This window comes from Engraulis encrasicolus, chromosome 10 (genome assembly GCF_034702125.1).
Source record: "Engraulis encrasicolus isolate BLACKSEA-1 chromosome 10, IST_EnEncr_1.0, whole genome shotgun sequence".
Classification (NCBI taxonomy): Eukaryota; Metazoa; Chordata; class Actinopteri; order Clupeiformes; family Engraulidae; genus Engraulis; species Engraulis encrasicolus.
This window is the reverse complement of record NC_085866.1, coordinates 7,125,823-7,134,278: the sequence shown is the minus strand read 5'-3', so window position 1 is coordinate 7,134,278 and position 8,456 is coordinate 7,125,823. Positions and strand designations below refer to the sequence as shown.

The following is an 8,456-nucleotide window of genomic DNA, read 5'->3' as shown; positions in this document are numbered from 1 at the left end:
ACACACACAGCACAGCCATATATTCATCCTTCATTAGCTTGCAACATAACTGGGGCTTCTAAGACACAAGAGAGCTCCTTAATTTCACCTAATTCGAGTTAGCAGCGAGCGGCGAGCATTGAGAGGCGAGAGATGGCTCGGAATGCTGGGAAGGAAGTGGAGCGGACAGCTGTTAATCAGCACCATTAAATCGGGAGGCTGCTGCCGACTCTGGACCCCCGGGGGATGCTCAACTGTCACCTCCGGCCCGTACCAGGCTGCAGCTACAGCACACCTTCCAATCCACAGGACTCGGCAATAGCCTGGCTAAAAACAGACACAATTTAGACACTATGCCTGGTATATTTTTAAGGAGGTAGATGTTACGGTATTATATACAGAAGTGCCAAAGTTTTCCAGAATTAATTAAAAAATTCTAGAACACTATGAGTGTCGAATTCAACTGTTGAGAAACACACCTTCCAATCCACAGGACTCGGCAATAGCCTCGCTAAAAACAGACACAAGTTAGACACTATGCCTGGTATATTTTTAAGGAGGTAGATATTTATTAAAGTATTATATACAGAAGTGCAAAAGTTTTGCGGAATTAATTCACAAATTCTAGAACACTATTAGTGTTGAATTCAACTCTTGAGCAACACACCTTCCAGATGAGTCTGAAATAGCCTCACTACAAAAACATTTACAAAATGTAGACATTTATTTATTTTTATGGATATATTCTGACATGGTGAGTTTTGTGGAATTAATTCAACAATTGAGTGTTAAATTCTCTTGAGGAGTCTGCAATCTTGAGGACTCGCTAGAAAACATTTACAGAATTTAGACACTATACCTGATTTATCTTTAAGGAGATGCTATTATATACACTAGTACGCTTTATAGTGTCACTTCAAAATGTTAAGAATATGACAGAGACTAGGAGATGCATGTGTAATTGGCAGACGTCACCCTTTAAATGTGCTATATAAATAAACTTGACTTGACTTTACTGAGTGTGCAGTGATTATGTGACTTGTAATACTTTATCCTTTTCTAGTATGGCAAGCATTTACGGCAGTCATAACGAAAGACATAAAACAAACAGACAAACAAAATGACAAAGCCAATGCATTATGATGTGGATTTCCCCTAGGCACGAGCAAAGACTAACGGTTCTTGTGAAGAAAAGCCATTCCTTCTAACTACCCATTGCACCTGCCAAAAAGGATTGTTCAGGGTTGCTTCTTATTCATTCTCAGAGTTCTTGTTGATGTATTTCATTCCCAACTCTGGTTGGCAGAGGTGCATCTTGCCACCAGGCAAGGCAGGCAGTCGCTTGGGGCCCCAAAGCCCCTAGATAGTGAATAACAGCCCATACTGTACTACAGTAGTGGTGATTTTGGTTCAAATATTCATTCTTTTGCATTTTCGCTTGGGGCCCCACCTGACCCTAGAATCGCCTCTGCTGGTTGGTCTCTGAAAAATCAAGTGGTTCAGGGACAACAAAAAAGGACAGGTTCACGGACAACAAAGCTGATTTTTTAAGAATGTTCCACACCATCACCCACAAGGATGACATGTTCTTGCTGCGTTTGAGGACATTTGCAGGCTATCTAATGCAGGTTATGAATGCACTTTCAAGCGAACCATTAATCATGTTTAATGACTGCATGATGGATTTTCTCACCCAGTGACAAAAACACCCACTAATGTGATTTTTTGCCAAAATAGCCCTGATCCTACACCAAATCCTCCTCACTGACAGCTGTGTTTTTTGCACACCGTTATCTGTGTGCTTGTAGCTTATCCAATATGAATCCATTGTGTTGACACACAAAAACACCAGAGCAACCCAGTTGCCAAAAAATCAACAAAATATTCTCACGAATGAGCACCCTTCATGACACCACGATACATGTATTAATTCTTGAAGGGTCTTGCCATAAGCTCAAGAAGGTAGAGAATGCGCGCACATCAGTGGTACAGGTGCTGGACAAAATAGAGTAACTGAAATAAATGATAGAAGTCCGCAACACTGTTAATACTCCCAGTGATTTATTTGCACTGCAAATAAAGTGCAAATAAATCACTGGGAGCATTAACAGTGTTGCGGACGTCTATCATTTATTTCTTGCCATAAGCTTACATTTTGTAGGAAAATGGCAAACATTTTTCGAGCGAGCAAGGAGCGGGGTGCCCTGAGCAGAGCTGTTATACTGGGGCTGTTATACTGTATGCATGGTGTTAAAGCCTACAATAGAGTTCTCACCTCCCTCCCTACCTCCCTCCCTCTCTCTCCTGTTTGCGTCTCTCACCCCGTTGTCACACCTTCTCTTCCTCTTCCTTTACGCCGCGCTCCTCACGCTCCTCTCCTCTCTTGGCTGTGAGTCCTCCATATTTAATGATGAGGGAGCTTCTCCAACCAGACTCTCACAACCAGAGCCACAACGAGCATGCACGGACACACGCACGCACGCACGGACACGCACGGACACGCGCGCGCACGCGCACACACGCACACACACACACACACACACACACACACGCACGCACATGCACGCACGCGCACGCGCACACACACACACACACAAGCCAAACTGCCCTACTCCAGAAGAAGAAGCACAAACCACACACACACACACACACACAAACACACACGCACACACACACACACACACACACACACACACACACACACACACACACACACACACACACACATAAGCCAAACTGCCCTACTCCAGAAGAAGCACAAACCACACACACACACACACACACACACACACACACACACACACACACACACACACACACACACACACACACACACACACACACACACACACACACACACACACACACACAAGCCAAACTGCCCTACTCCAGAAGAAGAAGCACAAACCACACACACACACACACACACACACACACACACACACACACACACACACACACACACACACACACACACACACAAGCCAAACTGCCCTACTCCAGAAAAAAACGTCAGGAAGGAAGGAGGAGTGCACCATGTGATGCGGGCGGCCCACTTGGACTCACCTGGAGCTCTTTGATTTAGCATCCGCACACACACACACACACACACACACACACACACACACACACACACACACACACACACACACACACACACACACACACACACATGTTTGGAGCATCCACACACACACACACACACATGTTGGGAGCGCACACACACACACACACACACACACACACACACACACACACACACACACACACACACACACACACACACACGTTAGGAGCATCCACACACACATGTTGGGAGCACACACACACACACACACACACACACACACACACACACACACACACACACACACACACACACACACACACACACACACACACATGTTGGGAGCATCCACACTCATGTTGGGAGGTCTGACCTGGCCCTGCATGATGCTGTGCCGCACCACGGGGTGCTATTGCTACACGGCACAAGACAGGGTGGGTAGGACTGGAGAGCACAGGGTGCTATTGCTACTGTATACAGCACAAGACAGGGTGGGTAGGAGAGAAGAGCACACACTTATTCAGCCATTCATTGTTGAAGATGCCGTTTCTGGTTCACAGAAGTGATAACCAGAGAGAAATACCATTCACACAAGTAGAACCAGCCGCTTCCATCAAACTCAACACCACTACCACCGGGTCAATTTCAGAAATGGTACGGGCTGGTTCACAGACATATCGTGGTGCGTTTCTCGAAAGTGTACTCACTAAACAGTTAGCAACTTGGGTAGTTGTCAATGGGAAATTGTATTGCAAACAACAAAGTAGCTAACGTTCATAGTAGCGACTATGGTTTCGAGAAATGCACCCCAGATTATTGTATGTAGGCCTACATATTTTACACAATGCAACATTTTTTTCCCCAGTACTGCAACACCTTCCATTTCTTTTTAACTTGTACAAAAAATATGCACATGTCCTCAACCAACCTAACTTAATTTGGTGTCAAAGCCAAATCGCTTTGGGTTTTGTTCAGACAGCCGCAAACATCTCTGAGGTCTTCAAGCCCAACTATGTGTATGCAGATGGGGAGATTAATATTAATGGGTTTTTTTGTGTAGCCAAGTTGAATGTCTGCTTGCTCGGGGGCAAAAATCAAACAAACAATTCCTGTCACTGCATGTCTAGCACAATTGTTTCGCATGGGAGTCGTCACTTATTTGACCTGACACATGTTTTAAATAACAAATGGCTCACTTTGTTCAGTCAAGGGTGGCCAAAAGAGGCATACAAGTTGAGAAAAGTATAAATAGCCTACCACTCAATATTGCTGATAAATACCCTAGAAAGCAGCACTATATGGTAGACTCTGCTGATTACAGATTTAGATCCCCTTCTGTGAGGGCTATGTGCATGCAATAGTGAGGATTAGGCAGATGTACTAAGGATGGATTGGAGAGGAGACATCACTGAATGTCCTTCTTACTGTGCCATAGCACTTGATGCAGAGTGAAGCTTCCCCATTCCCTTGCATTTAGGACGCTCAATACAGACAGTGGAAGCATAAGGTTGTGTGTGTGTGTTTGACTAGGTGAAGTTTGAAGACTAGTCAAAAATGAAGACATTTGTTTTGTTAGAAAACTACTAACTCGTAATCAAAGCCTATACAACAAAGTTAACCGTCTGCGAGACCAAGGCAGCGGACAGCTGATTGCAATATTGCAACTTGAAGCAGGAGGGGAAAAATGCAAGACTCCATGCGCTCCGCTCGTGCACCGGTGTAAAAATTCAGCGGAGCGACAGGTCTCTTGTCGGATGTTAAGCGTAAGGTAGGCTATAGCCTGGTACTAAATTACTTAAACGCCACAAGCTTATATAAGGACAAATTAATATCAATTAATAAGCACGGGGAAAGTATCTTCTGCTGGAATTGTGAGGTGGACATGTGTAAACAGCGATATTAAAATCTCTGATACTTCATCGATTACCGTTATACATCAACGCATTTAAAAATGACAGACTGAAACTTGTATTACCTGGTTTCTCAGCAGATATTGAGAGGGCACCAAGTGCGGTGAAAATTCCAAGTTTGACGACAGGAAAGTATCTTCGGTGTGAGTATCTTATCGTTATTTGGATCAGTTGTGAAATTCACACGCGCGCAGCATGAGCTGGTTTTGTGTTCTCGTGCACAGACACGAAGGATGCTGCGCCCGCCCAACTGCTGTTCCTCCCACTCTCCCCACTTGAAGGGAAATAATCTTTGCTGTCATCTTAAGTCTCTTTCTCTCTCTCTCTCTCTCTCTCTCTCTCTCTCTCTCTCTCTCTCTCTCTCTCTCTCTCTCTCTCTCTCTCTCTCTCTCTAACTACGCAATTTGTTTTGTTGTTGTTTGTTTTGGTTTTAATTGCCATCTCACACTTCCTTGTGTGTAGCCTACTGGTGTTGATGTGACATTTTATGACCATCTGTTCTGGCCATCTTTGGGAGGTTATCAAAATTATAATGATGATATTATAATTATATTTAAATATATATTATAATATTTGTTATGTTTATGATCATGATTAAAACTGCCATAGTCTACATTGCAGTTGGATCCAGAGACAGTGCTGTAGTTGGCAAGTACTAAGTAGACTAGTGTCCAATCAGGGTGCTTATAGTTCAACTGACCAGCAGATTGAGAGCGACCAGGATTACTACATCGGATTAAACCTCAACAAACATCATTTCACCATCCATCCATACATTAAAAAAACACTTCTTTACAACACACACAAACACACAAGCCACAGGCACTCTCCACACATAAAAAAAAACTCAAAACCCATGGTCTCTTTCTGGCACACCCTAAAACATCTCCAGGCTATTTTGTCAATATACTACCAGTGCATTTGCCCAAGATAAAGGGGGTCTCTTAATCATCATTAATCTGTGATGACCTGACATTGTGCCCAGTGCAGTGATGCCCAGACGGTGTCTGTGCTCTCACACTAACTCCCCGAGTCGACACCAGATAGTGAAAGGCAGCAGCTCCCTCTCTTCATTCCCCTTGCACAGGGCATCCAGAGAGACTGGGTATAGCTCACACGACCGCCCATCAGGACAACTTAATAGCAGTGACAGCTGGTGAAGAACATTGTGGCTGTCTGACATTGTGCAGTAGACATTCTACATCAATCCCAATGGGGGTCTGGGATCCTCCATTTTGGATGTCTTGAATACAATTTCCTGCATGTATTTTGGGGTAACCTGTTTGACATGGAAAATGCAAAAGCCATTCTTTGATTCAGCTTGAATTGTCACTTGCACAACATGCACAAGACAGTGCATTCAATACTGCAGTGTATACAATAGAGGCTACACATAGCAGCCCTCCCCAAATGAACCACTGTCTTGAACTATAGGATAGGCCTACTATTCAATACGATACAATACAATATAAACAACATAATAGTATTCACAAGTATTAGTAGTATTCCTTCTGGAATGAACCATCATATGGATATGATACAATAGGATATGGTATGATGCGATGCACTGCAATACATTATCTTAGAAACAACAAGCTACGATGTGATGTAAGGATAGACCGATATATATATCAGTATCAGTATCGGTATCGGGCCGATATTTGCAATTTTTAAGTGTATCGGTATCGGCCGATACGCGTGTGGTTTTGGCCGATACGCAATATTTATTATTTTATGTCATTCAGGTTTTTTTAAAAGCACTTTATTTTTTTATTACTTGATTGTTAAACATTACATGATTGTTAGAGTGGGTGTTTAAATGTTACAAGTTCTACCTCAATTTGATAATGTTAAAGGAATGTTTATTTTTAACTTGAGACCTGGAATATTTGTCATTTTTTAACCTTTTTTAACCCATATCGGCCCCAAATATCGGGTATCGGAAATCGGGTTTCGGCCAAGGGTGATGAAAAAAAATCGGTATCGCATCAGCCATTAAAAACCTGTATCGGTCGACCCCTAATGTGATGTGATGTGGTGTCATACAATACGATACACGATACAATATGATACAAATGACATTATAGTATTTCCAAGCTACTCTCTAGTTAGCAGAATGAACCACTGTAGGCCTATTTATGCTATGCGATGCAATGCGATATGATACGAAACTATACAAACAGCATGATAGTATTTCCAAGCTACAATCTAGCAGCTCTTCCAGAATGAACTGCTGTATCTATACTATACGATGAGATGTGACGTAATACGATGCAATACGATACGATACGATACAAACAACAGCATTTCCAAGATACACTCTCACCATTGTAGAATGAACCACGGTATCTATACTATACGATGAGATGTGATGTGATGTGATGTGATACGATACGATACGATACGATATGATACAATACAATACGATACAAACAACATGCTAGTATTTCCAAGATACCCTCTCACAGGCCTTCTATAAACGAACTGCTGAATGGGCCTATCTATGGTATGCGATACAATACAAATAAAATCATGATAATATGCGATGCGATACAATATGATACAAACAACATGGTAATAGTTACTAGCAGCCCTGGTAGAGCGAGCTGCCGTAGGGGCCCCTGATGAGGGCATTATTACACCACTGCTCTGCTACGATACGACACGATACAAACAGCATGATAGTATTTCCAAACTACACTCTAGCAGCCCTTCCAGAATGAACCGCTGTATCTATACTATACGATGAGATGTAATACGGCACAATACAAACATCATGCTAGTATTTCTAAGATACCCTCTCGTAGCCCTTCTAGAGTGAGCTGCCGTATGGGCCTATCTACGCTATGCGATACGATACGATACAAATAATAACATGATAACATGTGATGCGATACAATACGATACAAACAACATGGTAATATTTACTAGCAGCCCTTGTAGAGCGAGTTGCCGTATGGGCCCCTGATGAGGGGAGGGAGGGCACTACACCACTGCTCTGCTACGGCCGGCCGGCCATGTAACGCCAATGGGGCCGACCGTATGGGCCCCTGATGAGGGGAGGGAGGGCACTACACCACTGCTCTGCTACGGCCGGCCGGCCATGTAACGCCAATGGGGCCCTGATGAGGGGAGGGAGGGCACTACACCACTGCTCTGCTACGGCCGGCCGGCCATGTAACGCCAATGGGGCCGACCGTATGGGCCCCTGATGAGGGGAGGGAGGGCACTACACCACTGCTCTGCTACGGCCGGCCGGCCATGTAACGCCAATGGGGCCGACCGTATGGGCCCCTGATGAGGGGAGGGAGGGCACTACACCACTGCTCTGCTCTGCTACGGCCGGCCGGCCATGTAACGCCAATGGGGCCGACCGTATGGGCCCCTGATGAGGGGAGGGAGGGCACTACACCACTGCTCTGCTACGGCCGGCCGGCCATGTAACGCCAATGGGGCCGACCCAGACAGATGGCTGTGGAAATGTGGCAGGAACTAACTAC

General features: G+C 44.3%; 1 protein-coding gene across 1 annotated transcript in view; it reads right to left on the bottom strand.

Annotated features, from left to right (window-relative positions):
• Nucleotides 1–5,092, bottom strand: part of camkvl (CaM kinase-like vesicle-associated, like) — a 95,716-nt gene extending 90,624 nt beyond the window's left edge. The window contains exon 1 of the mRNA XM_063207792.1: nt 5,022–5,092. The gene's annotated coding sequence lies outside the window, so the exon portion shown is untranslated. The remainder of the gene's footprint in view (nt 1–5,021) is intronic.
• Nucleotides 5,093–8,456: the final 3,364 nt, after the last annotated feature.